The sequence below is a fragment of the Bombus pascuorum genome, chromosome 12, assembly GCF_905332965.1.
Source record: "Bombus pascuorum chromosome 12, iyBomPasc1.1, whole genome shotgun sequence".
NCBI lineage: Eukaryota > Metazoa > Arthropoda > Insecta > Hymenoptera > Apidae > Bombus > Bombus pascuorum.
The window spans coordinates 12,300,800-12,326,270 of NC_083499.1; the positions used below are offsets into that span (position 1 = coordinate 12,300,800).

Sequence of the window (25,471 nt, forward strand, 5' to 3'; positions counted from 1 at the left end):
TTCTTTTGGTTTTTAATTAGATTTCTTTTATCGTAATTCGTGTGCGCCATTCTCAACACCGAATGGCATAATTACACGGCAACGATAGCAGTATCGTAGGATCGACATGTACGACACAGTAAAGTATAATCGCACTGATAAAATACTATCTAACCATACGTTAATTAGTAATAGTAATTTTAATTCAGACGGTCTTATAAAACTCTAGCTACGAAAACTTGTAGAATAAAAGTTTCTTCGACAATGTTGGAACAAGTGCTCGAATACGCGAATACTTATAACGTCATCACTCTGTACGTAAATATGCACGGTATGTAAATATCATCACTGCGATCAAAATTATCTGTGACATATATCGTTACTTGCCAGGACGTGTTAAGTTTTACGTCTTACCGATAACGCGAAGAGAAGCAAAGTTTCGTGAGATATGTGACACACGAACAGCATCGGTTTAGATGCACGTTGCACCGCGGCTTCGGATTAGTACCCACGAGGTATTACCGGTCTGGTCACGCTCGAGAATAATGTTTCATGCGAGTGGTACCGATTCAGGATAGCACGATGATTGTGCTAACACGCGCATGCAGATTTATAGCGTCTCTAATCGTCTACAAAAGCTGCAACAAGATAAATAGTCATTACGCTGTTCCTTTTGCCCCTTGTTCCTATACCATCGATAAACTTCGATTCCCATTGATTTCGGTATAAATTATCGCATTTATCATCGAAGAATATCGTGGAAAACGCAGGCAAATTGAATATCGAAAAGTACCAACAATATCTCTCTTGTATCGGTGAAACGAGAGAAAACGAAGAAACTAAACTGCTAGACGTCTCTCGAACGATTAAGGAAGAAGATAATATTGTTAGATAATCGATTCGTAGGAAATCGAAATAAACTTTTAACGTATTTCTTCGTTTAATCGAAACGCGGTTTCGAAGCCACGACGAAACACATTTTACGTTTTCTACGGCCACTGTCTTTTTCCATAGTTGGCGAATCTTAATGCTGACACGCATACCGATGACATTTGGCAACAGAGGTAACGTTTTCCAACGTGCCACATATGTACGTTACACTGTAAATTCAAATATATCTATACCAGCGTGTAAAAGATGCGAGTAAACTGTTATTTATTTTAGAAATCTTCGAGAACATCTCGGTTAGTCGGACCCGGCTACCAAGGAAAATAGGATTTCTCTAAAATGTCGAAATACCCGATTGGTTTTGCCCTACGGGTATGCACACACCTTTCTCGCTACACTCTACTGGAAGGAGAAACAGAAAAGATGACGCGCGGTGCATCGTAGGAAGGATCATTTATCATTTCAAACGTTGCCACATATCGTTGGAACGCAGAGAACATAATGTTAACAAGTTGCACTTTAATGTTTCGTTACGTTCCTCGCACGCGATCGAGTATACGCCGTCGCAACGCGTTAATATCTCGTCGCCACTCGACGAAACCACGGACACACTTTGAGAGTAAATTTCTATTAAAGAACAGCACCGGAGCCAAGATAATTACGAGCATCGACGGCGTGCAAACAAGATAACTTACAAGCCTGTCGGTCGATCTCGATCGATCGATCACGATCCCACCGTGAAACGCTATAGCAATCGCGCGTTCCTTCCACGCTACGCTACGACCAACCCGATGAATCGTCGCGGGGGATAAAAATCGTCGCGTTCAATTTTATTTGAAAGAATGTTTGCACGCCTACATTGAAAAATTTCATCGGTGCGCACCTTTGCCTTACTAATTTCTTCTTCGCCGTACGATTCGCTCAAAGCGCAAATAATTTCCACGTACCGAGAGCCAACGCGCCTAGACAACTCTCGCTAAAGGGGTTAATTTTTCCATCATAAACAATCACTTTGCGGCAAAAGCAATAAAAACACCTTGCGCCACAGCCAGAGAGTTAATCGCACAACGTGATTACTGCACCTCGAGGGGCCTCGAGACCGACGAGATGACTCTTCCAGCGACCGCTTATTTCGCGTCCAGACCCTCATCGCGCATAATTACTCGCTTTTATCGCAACCAGAAGGAATTTCTCTTCTACGAATCATCCAAAAAATTTCTCCTTTTCACTGGCAGAGTACAACGGGTATAACGCTGATTCTTTCTCTCTTTTTATTAATTATCACACAGCGCGAAATAACGAAGCTAACGATACTCGGTTTTTGCAGCCAGTATCGTTGATTTTTCGATTTCGATGTCAGTTGGACATGGTACGATATGGTGGTAGGAAGAACAATTTTTTTGCTTGAAAGGTGCGAGTTTTCGAAACGTTCAGGGAGATAGGAAACCGTGACCGATAGCGTGTTAAATTTTAAAATAGTTTCTCGTTTTCTTTCCCCGTGGTCTTTGTATTTGACGTTACACGATTTCACGGTTCCCCACGCCCTCGAAAAACTTCGAAGTCTAAAATGCCGGAACTAGCAAGACATTGTTGGCAGATGCTTCTTTTCCTACCATATATTCGAATTCTATCGGAGAAGTACCGCCGTTTCTATATTTTATAATCTTTTCTTTTCATAGAAGGACGATCCTTGTCGCTTTTGCCCGGCAACAAGAAAACTCAAACTAAGCCAGGGAATAAAAAGAAAAGGAAAAAAGAGAGAAACCCACACCTATAGCTCGATACCTATGCCCGTCCCATTGCTCGTGGAATTAATCGCAGAAAACGTAATCAGCCTGAATCGTGGAGGTAGCGTACGGATGAAACGCGCGAGACGTCACGAAATCGAGGGTCGAATTTGCATATTTCCGTGCTGGTTCCGCGTTGGATCGCGTGCTACGCGAGGCGGTACGTCAACAGAGAGGAGATTTCTCAATCGAAGCGGGGCGTATCGCGCGAGGACGACGAGAGGCTTGAAAATCCGACGCATTGACAGGATAATTACACGCACGTAGGCTGGCCGCTTGTCTGTTCCATCCCGTTCGTTGCGTTCATTCGTCTGTCAGCCGTGGAGAACGAAAAACATGGAGGGAATAAGGTGAGAAGAGAAGAAGACGGGAGAAAGAGGAAGAGAAAGAGGTTAGAGAATACAGCGAAATAAAGACGGTAAAAGAGGGAAAGAGAGAGAGAGGGAGAGAGAAAAAGAGAGGCGCGCTTGGTAGCTTGGACGACCGAGCCGAGCTACCGGTGGATCAGCCAGCGGCCACCCACGATGTTGATCATCGTCGAAGATCGACCGAACCTCGCGCCGACGTTCGCCAGTATTTTCATTTGCATAATGGAAATTGCGCGGCTCGCCGCCACCAACCGCTACGTTTCCGCGGGACCCGATAATTTAAAGGATATTCCGAAGGTGTTCCGTCCGATGAGTTTATCTTCGACGCGTCGTTTGCGCTAACCGTCCCAACCGACGAGAATCGAATGGAAACGTCGAACGAGGCTCTACAGCGCGCTTTGATCAGAGTCGAATCAACGGCATCGAGTGGTTGTACGACGATTTTTGGATAGAAAAAGTGCGAGGAACGTGTTACATCCTTGTGACTCCTTCCGCTTGCATAAAATTTCCAAAAACTTATTTACCTTCTTCGATTGCTCTCCTCCCTCGATCGAGTATTCGCATAACATAGAACTTAAACATAACATAGGACTTAAAATCCACGACTTCCTCGAACTTGTCAGAAGCGAGTCGTTTAACGAACATCGACGGGATTAACCGACAGTTTACAGTCTATCGCGTTAGGCGTGCTGGTTTTTACAAATTTAATCGGTATGAATCAACGTTACGTTCAAGGTATAATAACTTAGCTTTATCATCGGAGGTTGGAGCACGTGGATAATGCCGGAGGGGGAAAAGAAGTTAATGCGAATTTATCGCGACTGATCTGACTATTAACTCGGAACATTATGGGACGTAAGTGGCTGCGCCGTATGGGAACTGTGTAGCTCGTTGTTGGCATATGTTGCGGGCAAGAAAAGGGGAAATGAGCGTGCAGTTGCGGCTTAACACGCTCCACAGAATGTAATATCTACTTTTTCGCACGCAGTCTATTTATTATCGTATAAAATACTTTAATGCAGTAAGATTTCTGATCATCGATATCGCTGCCTTAAGGAAGTCTGTGGGGTTCGACGAGGCTTAATGGGGGAGGAGGAAGCTGCAATTGATACTAACATACAAGAACGTGCTTACTAAGCTTCCAAGAAGCCACTTAGAACGCTAATTTGTTTACTTTTTTGTTCGTTCGCTCGCTGTGCTTCGGTGGATCGAGCCCTTAACGCACAAACTCGTAGAAATATCGATTCGATACAAAAATTATTTCCGACACCGTAAACGACTACGCACTCTTTATAGCGATGGGATAATTCGTTCTTTCCGCAGTCTCAGACAATTAGTTCTTTCGACGTAGATAACTCTTACGTGTAAATAGTTTCCGCGATAATAAATCTCAATTTCTTTCTAATCGATTCGTTCGGCTAGGCTTACAAATAATCGCGTTGCAAATTACATACATTTACTCTGTGCTTTTTGTACGTGCACTCGCTCCTTTCTATCCGAAGGACGACCGTGCCAGACGCGGCAATCATCGACATTCGTCGTAACGAGACCACAGGAGCGGGTGTCCGGTTTAAAAAATCGTGCGGACACGCGTTTCCACGTGTGCCGAGAGCTTTCGCTTTCTCCGGGTGATCTTTCAGCCTGCCCACGCGTGCTCGTCCGAGAACGATAAAGGACAGTCACGAATCCGCCAGCCAATTCGAATCGGCATAATTTAACCGCGTATAACGTCTCCACGGCCATCAGAACGCTTTGATTTAAGCGGTTCGTTAAAATCACGCCTTTCCTCGTGCTCTGTATAATAGGTGGACGCGACATAACGAGCTCGTAAAATAAACCGTTAATTAGCGTTTGTCTTTCTTCGAACGGACCAAAGAATAATCGAACGTCTCTAATTTCCGTTCGATACGTTTTCATTTTCTTCGACGAAATATTCATTTTGTTGCAAAATTGCTACAAGCGTATCTGTTGATCGTGCGATTAAGGGCGCTACGTTCAATCGATCGAAATTGACGTATACTCCGTCGTTGAAGTACCGTTTAATAAAATTTCAATTTTTTCGCTGTTATATCGAAGAACAACGGTGACCTAACGCCAACTCATATTAAGGACCAGTGGCCGATGATATACAATAAATTTGATTATTCCGTGCAAAGTGCAAAGTTCGATGTAAATACGCGGAGCTTACCTGCCTCGAACAATCTTGCTACACTTGCAGTCGTGGAAAATTGTAAATTGACTTTACCGAGCAACTTTACGACCTCGCTGTATCATTTCCACCTACTGTACACGAGAACACCTATAAGAAGGCTCGTGCTACCGTGTTTTATTCGCTGTCCCGCATATCACGTCGCTGCCGCATTCGTCATCGAGCCAATTTTAATAAATAACCGCCATATTATCGGCGAGTTCCACGAAACTCGCGCTGGAATAAATCTGACTCTACGTAAAAGCGGCGGTGTAACGTTCAGGGTACGCGGGCTGCTTAAGACATCGACGGTGTTCCTGTCAGGGCATAATAATAGCCGGCAATCCGTTAATCCTTCAGGTAGTTGGTTGTCGCGAGTCTCGTTCGAGACGAGGCAAAATTTGTTCGGTTCGGTTTCGGGTAACGTTCCATGCTTCTTATTTAAAATAAAAATACGCGACGATCTTTCGAGATAGCTATGCGTATAAATCCTTCTAGCAGCTACGTAACGATACGAATTCTTCCAAAAGGTCGGCATCCTTCTCCGATAGATAGACTGGAAGAAGTGGAAGAAGATCAATGATGGACGGTACGTCATACCTAACCCGATCCTCGGAAGATGGTCGATCAGAAAGTTGTGGAAACCGGGGCTACTCGGTGAGGTCGACACGCAAACACGTGTACCACGGTGGTGGCCGTGTCCGGGTGGCGCGAAGCGTGAGAAGAGCGGCCGCGTGGAACACGGAACTATTCGTGGCGCGTTATAAATTCGGCGAGGACTACGGAGGCTGGGTCGATCCGGGTCCGCGTGTCCACGCGGTAGACCATAGCCTGCGGAACAGGGTCCCGTGTAGCCACGTCGGCGGACATCGACGATTCCACGCCCTATAAATACGCATAAATATTCCCATAAATCCCGTGTACCATCGCGTTACACGCGTTCACGAGAGAAGGTCCCGAGAAGATCGCGGCCTCGTTCTGCTGCGAACAGGCTGGTATCAAAGGAAACGAAAAAGGGAGGGCGAGAAAGAAGGGGAAGGCAGAAGGAAAGAGAAAGAGAAGGAGGAGAATCGTGTGCAGAGCACGGCGCGCTCAGTGTGTATATCATATATGGAATAAATTACGCTTAACGTACGTACTCGCCGGCCGAGCCAGTTGGATTTATACACTCGGCCGACTTTCTGTGTATTCCCGATGTAATCGAGCGTTTAGCGCGCGATTCATGGCTCTCATTGATCGCCGCTCCAACCACAACATGTACGAAATTTGCATTTTTATAGGGGACGTAGAGTCGCGCGCGAGAAACTTTGACTATGTGGATTTTCCGCTTTATACCTCGAACGATGTTTAAAAAAATGTTTCGATCAACGTTATAGGGATTTGTTTATCGCACCGTTTTCTTCCGGTTGTCGAGCTCTTATACTCGATATCGATCGACATTTCTCTTTATATCGTTTTTGGAGTATAAAGCGAAAAATCTACCTAACTGGAAACTTTTACCCAATACTTTGAATACTGATCTTTCGTTTTACCATTTTTTTCGTTGATTTTTGTTCGCTCTTAACCATTTTACGCTCGATACCGCGTATCTGTAACGTCGTATTTTAACAAATTATTAACCAGATAAGCGAATCTATTCTACACCAATAAAAATCTATCGTTCATCCTCGTCCCATAAAATCTTTTCTCTCGTCTCGGTTAAATCTTCGATCCACTTTTTGCCACGTAAAATACGACACAAAAAGATCGAAGAAATAACGGCGCACGATTAATTTAACATTAATCATTCCGCCGTGGAATGCAGCGTGGCGACGATTATTAATTCGTGTAACGTTCCACGAGAACAAGACGCAGAGGGACGGACGATCCAGTCCGTTCCGTAGAAATGACTCATGTGAATAACTCGGTGAGTCTTGATAGCGATCAGCTCGTTAAAGTCCTGTAGCAGGGGCCGAAAATACGGTTTTACCGGACAATGCGAGCCGTGCACCGGGAAAACGTGCGAGCAGCTGAGCAGCACTCGAGAACCAGAGAATGAGAACGAACCGGTCAGAGGTGGATAAATAGAACAAACCGCTGCTAGGCCGCGTAGGAAAGGTCAAGGGTACGATGTATCGAATGCTGTGATCGAAAGAAATATTTGCGCGTCTCGCGGTTGGCTCTTTCGAAACTAACGGATTCGTCGGGGGTAACGTATGGAATTTTTTTCCACTTTTGCTACGTAGATAAAATTGCGCGTTCACTCTGTATGATTCTATATGATTCGATGTATGACTCTACGGTCGGATCATCTATTTATATAGTCGTGATATTATTCCGAGAACATAATTCTATTTGAAGAGAAGTAGTAGATTATGTCGTAAATTGTTACCTTTTGAATATTATTATATTATTATTATATATACATTATAGAATTTTTATTTGTTATTTATTTAAAATGGATTAAACAGGCGTTGGTTAAACAGGAAACGATGGTCGTTTCACGTGAACTAAATACAATAACGTGCTATAATTAAGACAACTAAATAGTTAATTTTCAACTCTCGTCACCACGGTTCCAACGCTCTCTTTCGCGCGGACCACACTCTCTGATTTCTCAACTCAACTCTTTCTCTCTTAGCATTCTTTGGTCTTTTCTCATAGCCTCGCCACGTACGTGTTCCGCAGCCGTTCGTGGCCAGGATCACGTACACCTTTTTTCCGTGCAACTATTCGATCGAAGGACCAACGATACATCGATGAGCCTGTCGGCACTTGGGTTTTCTCGCGACATCGTTTATGATTCACCCGATATCTCTTAGGCCTTTCGTCCACGATACTACGGGATATGTAATACGTTCATATGCGATTATGTTCTATGTACGTTACGCTATATCCAAAATTCCTGGTGTTAATAGTCGCTATATTAAAACGGATTCGATTACAAGCGATCAAAGTACGGTCAAGCTCCATTTTCGATAAAACGTGTCGTGTAAATACCAAAGCAAAAACATTTAAAAAAGCATTCGTAAGCGGTACGTCGAATAACGAGAGTCTTATCGTATGATAGATACGATTAAAAACGGAGATGAGTATTTCTCTCTGTTTCCTTCGAAAAGATAATAGCGATCGTTTCTAAAATATAAAAGGGTGCAGTTCAGAAAAAGATAACCCGTGACATTTATGATAATGGGCTGTGCAGACTCGATAACTCCATCTTCGCTTTCCACCTTCCAAGCAGGCCAAACTCCGTTCCAAAAAACGAGAGAGCTCGCGTTGCTCGAAAGGTAACGCCTCGTCGCGGATCCGCTTCGGTCAGCTAAGGCTGTTTCGGCGCGTAACGATGAAATTATCGGGCCCGTAAATCATCGGTAGCGCCTCCCAGCTCGCGACACGCGTTTTATCCAACAGTTTCACGCCACTAGCAACGGTGTCATTAAGTGTAATTAAACGCTACCATTCAGGGACTTTTGATATCGAGAGCGAGAGCGAGAGAGAGAGAGAGTACGAAATTCAGGAGAGAAACGAAACGCCGGAGAACCAGAGATCCTCGTCGACTGAAAGGATCCTCGTGGGCGAACTTTCAATATTTTTCACAGCTCGCTATCGTCGCCGACTCGCCAGCCAGATAGTACAGGTGTCACTAATTACTCTGATAACACCGGCGCAGACCGCCTATCGGTTGCCTATCGTCTGCGAAATTAAGTGGTCGATATTTTTCTTTGGTAGCCCTCGATAGATTCTGCGCGAACAGAGGGCACAGCGCGAAACAGGATGTTAAGAGGCTGTTTTATCTACCGTGCAAGTTTATTCCTCGACGGCTTAGAGCAGCAGATTACGCGTCACCTCGAACACTGGCGTTCGCTCGATAGTTTCAGAGTTATGATTTTGGTGTTGAAGTAGATGGGAAGTAGTAGCTGGGACGTTTATGGCAGGCTGTTTTGGTGTGGGTTACGCGAGCGAATGATTTCAAAGCGTTATACAAGGCGCAGGATTGGCACAGGATAAAACGAAAGTAACAATTACGCATTGGTATTCTATGAGCAAATTTTATAGATTTCAAAACTCACAAAGTAAGTTTCAAAACTTACAAAAAGCAGAGTTGACCGCTTTTTGAGCGGGCGCGAGAAGACGTAATAAACTGAAATAAATTTGTCACCGAGGAAGATGTCTTTCCGATAAATATAAGCCTCGATTGACCGAGATACTGCTACGATAATTGTCCGTATAGATCCTTTCGAACACCTGAGAATCGTCCTAATTCACGGTAACCACGGGCTCGCTAGGATGCGAAGGAAAAAATATTCGATCGGCTAGAAATAGAGGCAGACTCGTTAATTATTCGACCGGAGGTGTGTACATATCGGGCCACAAATTAACATTATTTTATGGATGACAGGGAAATGGAAGAAGCGTTCTTTCTACGAACGAAAGAGCTCGTTAAGCCAGGTATCTTTAGGATCTGATCTTCGGCCAGGTAATACCGAAAATATCTTTGTAGAAAGGTCCTGACAAGCGGAGAGGTGGCGAAAATTTCAACCCTGGCGCCTGAAGATTTATCGAACGGCTTCCCTCATTCACCTGCTCCTCTGTGTGCGTTCGTTCGTACGACAGAGGAATACACGGCGAGAACGCCGGAAAACAGAAACCTCGAACGGCACGAATAGCGGATGAGAAGTAACACGATCCGAGAGGATCTCTTCGGGAAAGTGTGGCAAGTGCGACGCAACCGTGACCGTTCGATTATTCGTGTCGACAGATCCTAGTATCTCAGGTGACGACGGTATTTAAAGGATTTTAAGGAAGGCATAATATACAATCGTCTATGTAAAAAATAATGCCTACATAATTGGCATAAAGTTAATTAGATTTGGCGGTCGACTAGACAGTCGCGTTTCATCGACGGTCGTCCGAGCATCCAATACGATCTGTCGTAATGGACGGTGATAATTATAACGAGAGCGAAGATTATAGCGATTATGTAGACGAGCGAGCATTCTTCAGCGGGGATAGTAATTGGGATAAGCAGACTGCTAGTCAGAGAGCAGAGCCGCTCGAATACGTTAAGGCGACTTTTGTCTCCGTCCATCGCACCGATGCCTCGCGATCAGCTGACGTCCTTCCCTTTCGAAGAAAAAATTACCCTACTTTTTTCCTTTTAACGCATAATAAATTCATTCGACGTTCAAACTGGTTCCACTCTGAAGCGTGCGCGTAATCTTCCGCGAATATTTAGAGACGCGTTTAAAGCGGTTGAAAATTTAAATTATTTATTTCATTTATATTATCCTTTTAAAAATTTTAAGCTTCGGACTATCTTATTTTTAGATATTTTCAGCTTTGAACTATTTTATCTTTCAATATCTTTGAAACTTTGAACTATCTTCTTTTTAGGTTCGCAAATAGAGTAAATCGAAATTTAGTTTGTTACGAATCTCCGGTCTATCTTTGGTATTTTACTTTCGTTGAAAATTTTATCGACACATAATTCAATGGCTGCCTTCGTATTTCCCTGGCGATAACTTGACAAAATTGTACGATCTCGTTAACATTGATTTTCATTATAATAGTAGCGAGTGTTTCTTTATTTTTGTAACGTTTGAAATATTTAAGAAGCAAATACGTCGTACAGAGAAAGATCGTAAAAAAGAAGTAAACGAAACACGATATTATCGCACTTTATGACGTATCACTCGGAGTTTATTCAATGGTATTTTATGCTTTAAAAATATTTAATGTCTCCGATATACTACTTTGCACATTCGATCAGCCAAGATAGGCTATAAATTAAATTTTATAGTTATCCATGATTGAGCAGTTTTTCACGTAAATATAATTTACCTCTTGAGATAGTCAGGATTTTTCTCCCTTTATTAATCATCGATAATGATATTTAACTCGACCTTGTTTAAAAAAAATATTTGTAAAAATCGACACGCTGTTTGCGATTAATTTCACGAACGGAGCGTTTTCTTTGAACGGTTTTCACCGTAAAACGTCGAACGATTAAATTATCAGCTTGCTCGTTTTTGCTTCGCTTTCGTTTTCATCTCTGTTTCATTTTTCTCGACTAATTGTTATTTCAACGAAACCCCTGATTTTCAACGACGATACAGCTTCACGTTGGATTCTTTCCGCTACATTGTATATACAGTACCCCCCTCCGCAGTTTTTTCAACCTTTATTCTCCGTATTTTCTTCTCTTTTCATAGTAATTTCAGGCGAAGGGTACAATCTGTGCGTACCTCGTTCTCGCTAAGAATCGGTTTGCGATCGTCGTTTAATTATACACGATCATGTTCCGTCTATCGGCGTTAGCAATCACGGTTAAATGGTTTTTACGCGGCGTATATTTGCTTCTCTTTTAAGCTTGATCGCGAAATTACACCGTTTCGTAACCGATCTTATAAATAACACCATTTACTTTTCAATCTCATTAAGACCTCTTGGTTCGCGCGCATCGCCCCCTGCTACTCATATATTATTATTTCAATATCATTTAGCGTAAATAACCATCTTTTGCGTTCTGGACATTAATCTTCGATCGAAGCGTTTAAGCATCGTTTTTCCCCATTTTTTATGCGTGTAACTTTTTTCTCCCTCGGTTAAGGTTTACAAGATCCGAGGGATTTCTTATAGAAGCATTTTTCGATGTTCCGCTTAGACGTCGTCGAGTATCTCAACGCCACGATCAAGAAACAAAAGTACAAATCTACTAAACTCGATTCTTTCGAATAAATTTGCGACTCTACTCGCGTCTAAGGAACGATTCACCACTCGGCGGAAGCTCAAGCTCGTTCTTAAAGTTACTCGTCCATCTTGCACGCTTGAAATTATTACGCTCGATCTCTCGGTCTCTCGATACCTCGATCGAAAACGAAAACACGAATTTAACTAAAATTAAGTCTCCTGTATAAATCTTTGGTCGCAATTCTATCTGAGAAATGATCCACTTAACGGCTTAAACTCATTCTTAAATCCGATCGTCCATCTTCCACGCTTGAAATTATTATCCGCGTATCTCGTCATTTCGATCGACAACGAAAATACGACAATCCTTCTTCAAGCACATCCGCTAAAGAAAAAACCTATTTATTACCATCCGACGCGTCAATTCAAACTGGCTCTGGTATCTCTACCATCGCATCTTTTCGATCGCTGACTTTATCGATCAGCGACGTTCGTCTTCTCCTATACAACCGTCTGCCCTCTAAGCTTCCGAACGTAACGCAATCGGCGAATCGGTTTCGAGTTGAACGCGTATTCGCCTCGTTGAAGTCCGTACGCGCGTGGATCGGTTAATAAAGACATAGATCGTGATCGTTGGTGAATCGAAGTGCGTGTCGTACGGCGACGATCAACGCGCTCGGATACGAGATCGTAAATTGCTACAAGTTCTTCTCGTCCACGCTTCTAACAGCTGCCGATCGGACGCGATGATCCGCGTTTAATCGCTGTCCCGTCGATGCGCTTTTCAACTGCCGAGTCTCCCGCCAGGGTTAACTACGATTCCAAAGAGTCGCTTACCTTGAAACCACGAAGAATCCAAGCGTGCTTCCGATGCAGAATATCGTAGCGACATTCATCGTGGTTCAACGTATTTATTAATTTTGCATATTATTTTTTGGCGTTATACGATAATCGTGTTTATCGCGTATAATGAATGTAGCGGCACACGAGCCATACATAGGACGAGGTGAATCAAGAACGACTCGTGTTGTTGTTTTGCCTCGGAACATCGACACCGCCTTGACGCACGAAACCTAACGACAAATAAACTCCGGGCAAAACAATGTCGCCGCCAGGTGTAACCGTCGATCAAAGACAAATCCGAATTTTCCGACTCTCTCCCGACCAGTATAAATAAACGGACGCGATCGCCAGCAGTTCAGTTGTTATTCGAGTTATTGTTGGAGTCATTATACGAGTCATTATACGAATTAGTATATCGACGAGTATCTAGCGAGCATTTTATCAAGTATCCATTGGCAATTCGACTTTGCGATTTTTACTTTGTACGAGCGACTCGACGAATATAGTTTGTATACTAAATTATTATTTTAAATATATTCGACGGTTTCAACAACGAGCAATCTCGTCCATTAAACCTCACGATCAAACCTCCTATATACCAGTTTCCCACGTGAAAATTATTTACCGTTCGAGACACGTTATTAAATATCCGCTATTCGTAAATTAAGTTCTTATCGAGATTCTTACTTAAAATTTACTTTTTGCCCAACTATAATTTAACGTATTTTTTGCAATTTTAAACTTGCGCGTTAAATAAAATTATATGGTAATTAATTCACGCTTAATTACTGTAGACTGTAAACATGTGATCTCGCAGACCGCTAACGTTTATCGCAATATTACGCACGTACAAGTGCTTAAATAAAAATCAAATTCAATTTTCTTGCTTGATACCGAAAATTTACGGACTAAGCGAACAGCATTATAACGAACGTTATGGATACGAAATGTTCGTACGTAAAGGTGTGTAAAGGTGCGTAACGCGATAATAATATCGCGTTGTTCAAAATATTCCGCTAGATGAATGTGTTTCGCTTCGCACGCTCAATGCATAGGCACTCGCGCATTAGTGTTAAATTCGGAAGATAAGCATACGCGATAAGCCTGATCCATTCAGGCAAAACGGATCGAACTCAAGACCATTGAACGAGAAAGACACGATCAGAATCTAACGTAATCTCGATCTAACAGAAACGAAAAGCTTGTGCGAGGGAAAGAACCCTAAAACGCGTGTTAAAACATTCCGTTTCGACAAGCGCGATTCGTTGCTTGCGCAAAGCTCAAAGACAGCTCTCGTTCCAGCGTTGCGATACTATCGCGAAGAACCATCAAACAAGCGAACGAACCAACAAAAACGACACCCCGGAACGGACCTTACGAGCCGTCATCGTGAAAGGGAGGCGAGGAATTCGGCTCGCTGGTAGCACAGAACTCTTAACCCGCTCGAAGCTCGTGGCGAAACGTACACGGTGGATCGCTTCTTCTTCCTCTTACATTGTTTAACCCTCGCTCGATAAGCGCTGAATCGTTGTTGTCACGAGCGCCGAGTATTTTCTTTTATAGCGAGAAAGCGATTTCTTCCATATTCGGCGAACCTACTTGGAAAATAAATCATTCGTCTACGTAGTTTAGTAGAGTAAGGAATAAACATGGCAAGACAAAAAATTAATACTGCCCTCGTATAACGAGATTTGGAAAATAAGAAGCGAAAGTGAAATAGTACGATTCTTAAGGAAACGATATCCGGAGAAACATTTGCGAGTAAAGTATGATGTAAATTTCGAAATTGAAAAAAATTCAAGCGACGAGAAAATCATACCAGCGTCCAAAGAACCACGCTGGAAGATAATTGAAGGGGAAGCCTGTACGAAACCGTATACTTAACTTTGTACAGGTTTCATAATAAACGTAATAAACTAAATGCGCGTGAAATTAATAAAGAGCGGATAAAAGTCTGTCGCGTCGCGTGTCAAGCTTATCGAAATTGGCCGCAAAAAGATTCCACGACAAAATTATTAGGATATGAAATTTTGTCACATCATTTTCGACACCCCGAAATGGATGTTACGGAGCGTCGACGTAAAAGGGAGGCGAAGAATTCAGCCGGCTGGTAGCCCGAAACCTTCAACTCGCTGGAAACTCGTGGCAAAAGGCACGCAGTGGCTTCGATCCTTCGTCCTCTTTAATCAATTTGAATCGCGAGGACGCGGTCTTAGGCCGACATCTTTCATGCCCGAACGTTCCGAGGGAGCAGTTTCTCCGGGCACTTAGAGATATTTTAATGGCGCTTTGTGCCCCTCCGTCTCTGTCTGGTCGGCCAAATGGAAAAGGGATTCCCTTTATTCGAAACGCGAACGCGTTTCGTTTCGCCCTTTGTCTCTCCACCTCATCCTTCTCCTTACCTTCGTCCAGGTTTCACCCTTTTCCTTTCCTTCTTCTTTCTTTGCTCCTCTCATTATACTTCTTTCGGGCGACGTCCGCTGACCACTGGTTATTTTAATTGGATCTTCGCCGAGACTTTTTTCACCCGTCCTCCCATTCCTTCCGTAAGCATCGCCCCCTTTCCATCCCTTACACGCCGTAGATTCCCGCTGCCGTCTTCCAGTTCCCTGGATACCCTCGGTTTTTGTGCCAGGCGCGACAACCTTTGGCGACGACGCACGGAATTCGATATACAGTGGCTACAAAAAGTATTTTATACGCCACTGTGTTTATCATTGTATTTGCGTAGCAATTAATTAGATTATAATACATTTCAATTTCAGCGTTGTGTATCGATATTACGCGATTAGAAAAATTTCTAAAACAAAAGATCCGATGATTCGATCGAATCTGATAAAGGAATCTGATAAATCATGTACTCGTTGAAGTTTCCGTCCAATAAATTGGGATAAATCCAGTTGAAAGGATAAAGAGATAAATACGTTTGGATAAACGTAACGTTACTCGCTTACGATCGAAAGTTTGGTCAAAGTCGATCGAATATATTCTAAAGTCTTCGTTAACTCGTATTCCTTTGATCTTCTTAAAAAGCATCCCTCCCTTCTCCGCGTTTGCTCGAAAGAAACGTTCAATTTATTCAACAGCCTCGCATTAATTCCGACACTTGGACAACTTTCCAAAAAGTCCTCCTTTCGGTGTCAAATTAAATTACCGGAGGCAATTACCCCTGGAAAATAATCAAGCAAGATTCTTGCCTGCTTTAAAAGAACTTTCTTGTAACAGCTTCGACGTGCCATTTATATCAAAAATATCACGAGACACTCCCGACCGATTCGAGAGTGGTAATCGTTTAATTAGCACGTATATTCTTCGAAGATCTTTATCGGCAAAGACTCTGAGAAAATTCGCGCCGCTTTCGTGAAGGATGACGCGAAAGTTTTTTTGCGGCCGGGTTTACCGTTTCGAGAGCGACCACGAGCGACCACAGAACAGTCGCCATACTTTTTTTTTCCCTTTGCAAATTCAGAATATCGTGGCAAGTTTTTTGTTAAAACTTTCATACGATAAAACAAGACACGTAACACGCGTATTGTTAGCGTCTCACGCTACATACAAATATATCGAATAATTTTTATAACTCGTGATATTTTTCAAAAAGCCAGATATTTTTGAAGAACTCGATAAAACTACGAGCTTTTGTTCGTCGCTTGGTTCTATTTTACTCGTAAGTTACCTTTCGTAACGAACGCGAAAGAGTAAATAAGCGAGTAAAACGTCCGCAAAAGAGAGACAAAATTTTCGCCGTACCGTTTTCACGATGCAGACTTCCGATGGAAAACGAGAAATTAATCCAAAGAAATATACGAACGGATATTACTCACGCATCACACTTTCACGAGCGGTGTAATTAATATTTATGCGATCGACGCCAATGGGATTAATTAAGATTCGCGCGAAATACACGGAGACGCTGTAAATGGAGTACCAGTTTGATCAGCTTGGAAATTTATTATACGTAACGATGATTAAAAGTCGCGTGACGCCTGCAACGTTTATTTCGAGGAAAATAGAGTGGTTTCTTTTTGTTTTCATTTATCGAATACGAAATGAAAATAATATTTCATGTCGCGAATAGCGTTCAAAAGTGGTTTGCCAATGCATCTTGCGAGTTGTCTCTATTAACGTTGTTTAATACGTTTATAAACTTTGAAGCAAGATATTTTGTTTATTTCTTACGACGTATAATAATATTCAACGATATCGCCGTCTTGCGTTCTTCCACTCCTCTCTTCTGTATCTTTTCCTCGATTTTCTAAAATTAACTAAAGAGGAAAACAAACGATCAGATAAAGGACGAAATTCTATCGGAATCGAATGCCGGACAAAGCCTTTTGCTCGAGTTCTATCTTCCCGTGGCGTTGTTCCGGTAAAAGTCGCGCGCCGGTTTTCAACAAGCGACTGACATAGACGATGAAGACACGAACTCTACTACCGAAGCGAACTCACTGAATGGTATTACTACTCTTCGCGGCAGGAGGGCCGAGTCGGGCTTACTTTACACCGTTGGATCTTAATTTAATGCCCAGGCCCCGCCACGACATCGATGCCTCTCGTTCGAATCGTGTCCCACTGCGATTCGTTCTATAGAAACGAACATTGCGTTCAATGGCTGCCGGGGGTGGTCGTGAGTTACGTCGTTCATTGGGTGATTTAAATGTATGCAAAAATAATTGCTGTTACGTTTCTGCGTTGGCGTTGTTAATTCTCTATAGACAAAACGGGTTGCGCGTCGATAATTTAACCGATATTTCACCTCTGAATTTATATTCTTCTTCTTGGAATTTGTATTTTTATTGGAGAAAGTTTGAAACGTTTAAGTCACCGTTTAAGATCGTACGATACAATAAAGGGATCGATAGATATCTTGAAACGTTTTAAGCTTCTTCTGGACGTTTGAAAGGAATTCTTTGCGGTTAATTAATCGGTACGATTTCAAAATTAAACAGCGATAGATTTAATATCTTAATTTGGTCGCTCGTGTAAAGTAACGATTCCAATTTCTTTTCTTGCGACCGATCGTGAATAATGTCACTTTCTTGTGCATAAATTAAATAAATTATTTGCATCGTTTTTAAAAAATGTGAAGCTAAAGATGTATGATTTCTATCTTACGTCGCGAAATAGGCAATGCGATAATTTGGAAAAAAAATTTGGAGAAAAGGGGTAAAAAAAAAAGGTATTAAGATTAGGGTAGATCGAGCGTTCGCAAAAGGTTTCCAGAGAATAAATTCCTATGTATTTTATGATCCCATAATTTGCAGATACTGATTTCGATAATTGCACGGAATTGCCGTTCAATCTATTCGCTAAAACTTTAAATATAGGCCTAAGCGAATTATACCTTCAAGGGGCAAGCTTACGATAGAATATTAGCTATTTCGTTTACGGTTCCGCTAAAATCTATTACGCTTGTTATTCTGGGAACGACTGTATCGTTTGATCGAGAGATCGACGGATATTATGGAATTTCTCCAGCTTTTTTTCAAAGCCTAGACGAGTCTAATATTTAGAAATTTCACTTAAACCAGCGAAACACGCGCTTTCCATTCTCTTTACCACTTTCGCCCTATCGGTCGTAATTCATAATTTAGATCAATATCCATGGTTCCGTTAAGTATCCCGCGTTTCGATCGATTTAAAGGCTTATTAATGGGTCCCGGAACCGCGGTGGATTATGATCGATCGCTTCGAACACGGTACGGCTGTTATTTCGGAAATTCTTGCCGAGCCCCTCGTTAATTCGAAGGGTTTACGGTGGGCTGCAACACTCGTAATCGTCCAACATTGTGTCCCAAGAATGCGCCAGGAATTCCTCGACCGGCCTGGAAATCGTCTCTTTGTGTCCTTTCGCTTGTAAACTGTAATCGATCGGAAGGCGTATAACGCGAGGTTTTTTGCTCAACGATCGAATTCGTGTTCGAAGTTTCCTGGAGAACGATGGCTTCGGGTTATCGGTGTTTTAAATTGCGGCGAAAGTGCGAACAGTTTGCGTGAATCAAACGAATCAGGTGGTGAACTTACGAGCTTATAAAACGATAAATCGTAAAGTGAAAACACAAGGCGCGTTTGAATCTTGCAAGGGATGAAATCGTGATTTTGGTGGTGTCGATCCTGTCAAATTTTTATCTCGTTCTTACGTGTACACTTCTATTTTAATTTACTTTCAAGTTTTACTTATAAATGCGACTGAATCGATCTGAATATAAGTAAATTAGAAGATAGAAAGACCAAATCCATTTAATTTTCTTCGATTAATATAAAACTAAACATCGATATCGTTATCCAAATAAGATAATCGTCCATATTCCGCAAAGAAATTCACTTGGCAAAATATCCCGTTTAAATATCAGATTTTTCATTTCGTTACATCATTCAACACGCAACAACGAATATCGAATAATTGGATCGAAAGTAATAATTTATTTATTAAGAATATGTTTCATCGTTAATGTTCGATCGTTAAACAGCAATACGCTTAGCCATCTATTATCGAAGATAAAAGTGGTCATTTATTTTTGTAACACGCGCAGCATCAAGATCTATCGCACACTGTCAATCGATGATGAATCGATGGATACGACGACACGTTTCAAGCACATGTAACACCTTGTTGGAGTATGTCCGCGGATGCTAACGTGGACAACGCCATTCGATCAAACAACAAAACGACAAGACTCGAGAAAATTGACGTCGCGTAAGTCTACAGAGATAATAAGCCATTGATAAAACGAAGACTCTGTGTGGTAAAACCTGAAGACGAATTGCATTTTACGTGTTTATACTTTGAAAAAAAATTCGATACATTGCGAAAATAAGTCGATCTTCGAACAAATTTCAGCGCTAAAATAGTCCAAATTCGAAAACTGCGATTCTTGAAATCTTAGTTTACGTTTTCACCTTTCATCGACCATGACTTTTATTTTGGAATCTGCGTGAAAATTGAAAAACAGAGATAAAAATTCAAAAATGAAGAAACTGGAAATAATAGTATTTTTTTTTTAGTAAAGATTTGTCATTGATTTCTCGGTGATAAGATGTGGACGTTTATTATTATAATGGGCGGCTTAAATGCAAATTGATAATGGCCAACAAAAAGATCCAAGGATTCCAGGAAATGGTAAAAGTCCATGGCTCGGAGTACCACGTACATGCACGCGCATTATATATATTATCTGAATGCATCAAACGGATTTATCGTGACATACGAGTATAATTACTCGACCGTGCAAAAAAGGCAAGTAACATTCCAACAATTCTACCTTTCACGCGTTGCAGTTTTGCAATGCTCGGATCGTGTTCATCAATCTCTTCGTTCAATTGCGTTCAACGACTGCGTTGCAAACGTGAAAACATTTTGTTTCAATTCTTATTCGCGTACGTTCTCATTAGTGTCTTAATTATTCGAAGTATTTCTTCTGATTAGTGCAAACAGAGGATGAACGTTTCCGTCAATTATTATCTATCTCTTATATTATTTTCCTCTTATTATACGCGCGTCTGTCGTTCGGGGTTAATATCAGAATATATTTAACTTACGCGGATGTTAAAAAACATATCACCTTTTTATCACTTTCCAATTTATGTACGACCGATCGGTATTGTTGTTGAGCGATACGCGTTACGATCGCGCGAAAAGAAACGAAAGCTCGTAAAAAGTCGCACCTCCGCTGTCCATGCTGCTCTATTACACGGAACTCGGTCGTGACTGAATATAATTACTTCACGGATGGTCCAGACGAACTTTGCGCAACTTTACGAGCCTCTCGTTATTGACTACAGCTCGTCTCTTGTAACTCTCCATCGGGCCGCATCGTTCCATGTCTACGTTCTTCGGATTCGATTTTCTTCGTAGAGTTAAGTTGCGTGGTATGGAATTTGTTTCTACCGGGCGAGTTATACGAGATGCGTTGTTAGTTGGGTAGAAATAGATGACGCGATTTCACATTTATTCTTTTTCTTCTTCCGTCTTCTTTCTACGAGTAAGAAAGGTACGTGGAAATATTTGTCGCAGCTACTGTACGTCTCGAAAGGTCAATTTTATTTTATAGAATTATTGCTCCCCGAGTGGTTAACGAATAACGTTGCGTTGAAAAATGTCGAGTCGACTAAAAAAAATCTCGCAACCGGCAAGATTTACAACAGAATCTCTACCAGGCACGTAACACCGCCAAGAAACGGGTTTGTTGAAAACACGTAGATTTTGCCGTTGTTTCGCCGTTGTAATACTTTGAAAACGCCGGCAAAATTAATACACGCAGGTGGCCATGCGGGGAACACGTGTAAACGTCAGAAGGATGCGCTCGAGAAGACCGTAATTCACTGCACGATTTTCAAGGAGCTGTCTGAATTTATCATACGCAGGAACACTGGGCCGTGCATCAAATTTCATTGCACGGCTGTGGAAGTTTGACAAGGTGTGACGGGCCTGTAGCACGTGTCGACACGATGCTGCGCCCTCGGCAGCTTGCTTCGCGTTCCATTCGCCTCTAAACGCGACCCTTTGCTTGGCCTTGATGCCCTTTTTACGTAACATGCGAGGTATTCGCTTATTTTTTTTCCCAAAAACAAGAGAAGATCTTTGTTCTCGACGTGGAAAGAATTTTTTGTGCGTCGCGATCTTCGATTTCGCTTACTTTCACGTACGCCGATTCGCGAAAGTATTTGAACCAGTACTCATTGTAGAAAACTGTTACGTTCGCATCGTACGTGTCATATTTTGAAATTTCATCGACACTGCTACGATAAACGAGTCGTCACGATCATAGCGTCAACGTTTGAAATCACTCTGAAAATGTACATGGAAATTTATTACACGTTTATCGCAAATATACGAATTTCTAACATTACCGGAATATTGATTAGTAGATTCAAGTATCATCTTATTATATTTCGTGTCCAGAAGATAAATATTTCCTTAACGATGTTACGATTTAGTTATGTAACTGTGACGCGCATCTGAATAGAAGCAGAATTTGCTCGTACGAACGGTAAACTTTCTTTTCCAAGCAACCACAGAAGATAAATAGCAAAGACGACAAAAAAGGCGAAGAAAGTTTACAAAGATCCGAGATCGATCCGTGTACCTCTTTCGCTCCAACGTACGATATAATAGATACCAGAATCGTTGAAAACAACGACAAATTTCCCCAACATCGAAGAAGGCAGAAAAATACACCATCCTTCGCCAAAGACTAGAACCGATTCTCGTCAAAAAGATCACGCTGACCTATTGTCGAACAAGCGGTCGAAGAAAGCGGATAGGCTCGACAAAGAGTCCAGAAACCTTCGACACAGGACGCAGAATTACCGAAAACAACAATCAAATTTCGCCGCGAAGCCAGTCTTAACGCTTCGTCGGTGTGGACGGCGACACGAGAAAAAGGAGCGATAGGGTAGAGAAACGGGGAAGAAAGAAAAGGTTTATCGAGCGTAATCCCGTAGATTTTTAGAACAGCCTTCGGGGATAGGTCGTTTACCCTTATCTCTGGTCGGATCTACCGGTGAAGTGCGAACGATCGAGCCTCTGCGACGAAACCGAATCTCGATCGAGGTGGTCCCTTCGGTGGGTTCAGGATCCCTTCGGGTCCCAAAAGCGATCACCTCGCTTCGCTGGTCCTCGTTGCGTGCCGGCAGTCGTTCTCTTTTCCTACTGTCGTCGTTCTCTTCGTCGTCTTCTCTGCCGCGGAAAAAAAGGGCCAAGGGAGAGAGGCGCGCCTTTGTGAATATCGTTAGCCGACGCAACGCGGAAAGCTACTTTACAAGTAACAGTCGACCCCGTTTACGTTGTCCGACCAACGAGACGAGAGTACGTTTGGCACACGGGGTGAGGTAACACGAACCACGAACGCGATAAAGTTGCAATCTCTTCGGTGGAACGTAACCGTGAGCTTAGGGGAGGAAAGACGCGGAGCGAGGGTAGCAGCGGTGATCGTTTTCTCGATGCGAACGAACGAGCTGTCGAAAGCTGTCGATTTGCTAGGATTTTACGACAGAGGTTTGCCGAGTGAAAATTTGTCGGAGGGTCCTACCTAGGGATAGTAATTGGCTTGTTCCGATGATTGAACCGAAACGATCGAAACACTTTTGCCGGGGTATATTCATTTGAAGAAGCTTTAGACTTTGTTTCAAAGAAATTGTAATTGTTACGCGAGCGTCGGAGATTTTAAAAATTGAAGATAGTAAGAAATAAAAAAAAGGATAGGAGAAAGAAGAAAGTTGTCGATTTACACTTATATTTTAGGGCACGAATAAGTGGGATTTGTATAGAATTACGATATTATATAGAACTATAGAATTACAAAACGTATTTAGAAATTGTTATACGCGAATTTATTTTGTCCCGCGATTTTATGATAAAATCAATAGCTAAAAATATCAACAAAAATATCTTGCAAGATGTCACATTCGAAAATAGACGTGTATTTCTATTTACTAAATTATATCTTTTCACGTGTACATCGACGTTGTAAAAAACAGTGTTATGTTTTCGACGCTCTTTTATTCATGCATCTGTATGTCTACATATATTACCAGAGTTGTTTCAATAAGATCAATATCCACGTAAAACGATAGCCATTAACGAAATAATGGCAACGAGCGAGCGATAAAATTTCGATGGAAGAAGGTAAGGTGTCTTACCTAGTTTGCCGTGGTCCCTGGATCTGCCCAAGAATGAAAAGGGCTATCGCGATTGCCGCGATGTCACCACAACGCATCTCTTACATCACAATCCCCTTGTTTATTTGAATTCATAAAACGGATGCACACGGGACGGAGTTTTACGCTTCCGCAGTCAGGCAACCGGATGCACGTCGGATGTTTGTCGTTTCAGTGGCATGACACGCGTTTCACGGTCCTCTCGCACGGCATTGCACGATTTCTCGCACGGAACTCGACACACAAACACGATCTACATACCTCGAGTTCTAGGTCCTTTGCTCGAATATTTTCAAAGAATTATTTCCTCTACCGCGTATAAAACGTAATTTAAAATTCAATCACGAGCCACCGCGATTTTTTACAGATTTACGAAATATCTTATTTTCGTATAAAACGACGATCAAGTCGAAAGAAGGTCCTTCTTAGTCGCATCGAGTTGCTCGGAGATTATTTCTCAAAGCCTCTGCACATTTTTCTTCGATTTCTTAAATATTAGATCCAAGTACCAAGAGATTCGTCTTTCGTTCGCTTTTAGTTGCTCGAGAACAATTCCTCGATCCGTTTTCCATATAAATCGTTTCTTAGTTATTTCGTCATACGTAAAACATCGATAAAATTGCAAGAGTTCGTCGTCTGTTTGGATTGCAGCGTCTATAAAAGTCGTCGTATTAGCCGAACGGCACCAGCAATCTCCGTTCCGTCAACGAGGAGCCTCGTTAAAGTCACCGTGCACGGTGTACCTTCGCGAAGCTGTCGGAACAAAGCCGCATGCTCTGGACAAGCGCGAAACAGCTAAACCGCGGGACCAACATTTGGACAGTGTAAAGTGTTTGCGCCGCTTAACTGGTCCGACGAGAGTGTTTGCAATCGCCAAATACTCGAGAGTCGTTCGCTTTAACGGTGACTAAGCGCGAACAACACACGTCCACCGGTTGATGTGTCTATACCAGCATCGGTACGCGTGCTGAAATCGCTCGTTCGTTTCTCTTCTCTTCTCTTCTCTTCTCTTCCTTCGTCCAGCTTTTCTCCACTTTCGTCGTCTTTTAAATTTTTCCTTTCGCTCTTGACTTTTACGAGCTAATAATCTCTCTGGTTTTCGATCTTCGATCCCTTTCAGACTCTGTCGTTGACTTTGATTCTTCGAAATTGCATTCGCTACGTGTAAGAGTAGGGGTACAGGTTACAGGAGAGCGTGAAAGAAGAATCGACTATTCTGACCGTTGTCTAACGCGATGCAACGTAGTTATCGAATCGTTAGCGACTGGTTTCTAATTAAAAAGGCAACGAAGCGGCGTAATCATCGACACGGGTGCGTTTTATAGCCAAGCTTTCTGGCCGATCGGAGATATCCGGCTCACGCGACGTATTATTGCCGTGGAATCGCTCACGCGAGGATATCGTCTTATTGTCCGGTTAAGGATTCCGTGGTGGCGTGAACTTATCGATCGGCTCATCGTCATCGCGTTAAAAGTCCGTCGAGATCGTACGGAACCACGGGGAGAGCGTGATCGATCGATCGTTCGTTTCGCGTACACGCGGTCACGGAGAGAAAGACGAAGAAGACGAAGAGGATATAAGAAGAATCGTACGACGAAGACGAAGAAAAAGGAAAACGTTCGTTCCTGCGTTCGGTTAGCCGCGCTCTTTTTCTCTTTCCATCAAGGGGCCACACGAACGCTCCTCTCCTCTGTTCGGCTAACTTAACGAAGAGGAATTCCTTTTCAACGAGTACCCCTCCCGTGCTACCGGTTCTTATTGTCCCACTCTGCCTCTTTATTCCTCTCTTTTGTCAGTTTTTTTCAACTTATAGCCGTGGCCCGTAAAAGCGTCTCGCGGTTCTCTCGGCTCTCGGTTTTTCTGCGACGCGCTTTATTTATTCCACCGTACGGAAATTTGTATGCCGTTTGCTTCTGGACCGAACTTTACCAGCTTTACCAGCTGGTTTCACGACACCGGACGAATGCCACCGGGACACCTTAGACCGCGTCTCGGCGAGCGTGCAGCTTGTCCCGCTGCCCTCGCGAACCACACGATCCGATACACCGTGTCAGGATCGATCGACGACTAACAGCATCATTCACCTGCCA

General features: G+C 42.6%; 1 protein-coding gene across 6 annotated transcripts in view; it reads right to left on the minus strand.

The window, feature by feature from the left end:
• The window catches only part of LOC132912913 (protein Wnt-7b), a 121,059-nt gene that overhangs the window by 65,809 nt on the left and 29,779 nt on the right, over positions 1-25,471 (minus strand). Inside the window, exon 7 of one of the 6 annotated variants that reach the window (XR_009659297.1) lies at positions 5,828-6,095. The exons of 3 other annotated variants lie outside the window; for them this stretch is intronic. The gene's annotated coding sequence lies outside the window, so the exon portion shown is untranslated. Of the gene's footprint in view, positions 1-5,827; positions 6,096-7,830; positions 8,029-14,640; positions 15,404-25,471 lie in introns of those variants that run through there. 2 more of the 6 variants (XR_009659298.1, XR_009659295.1) reach the window with 2 other exon arrangements.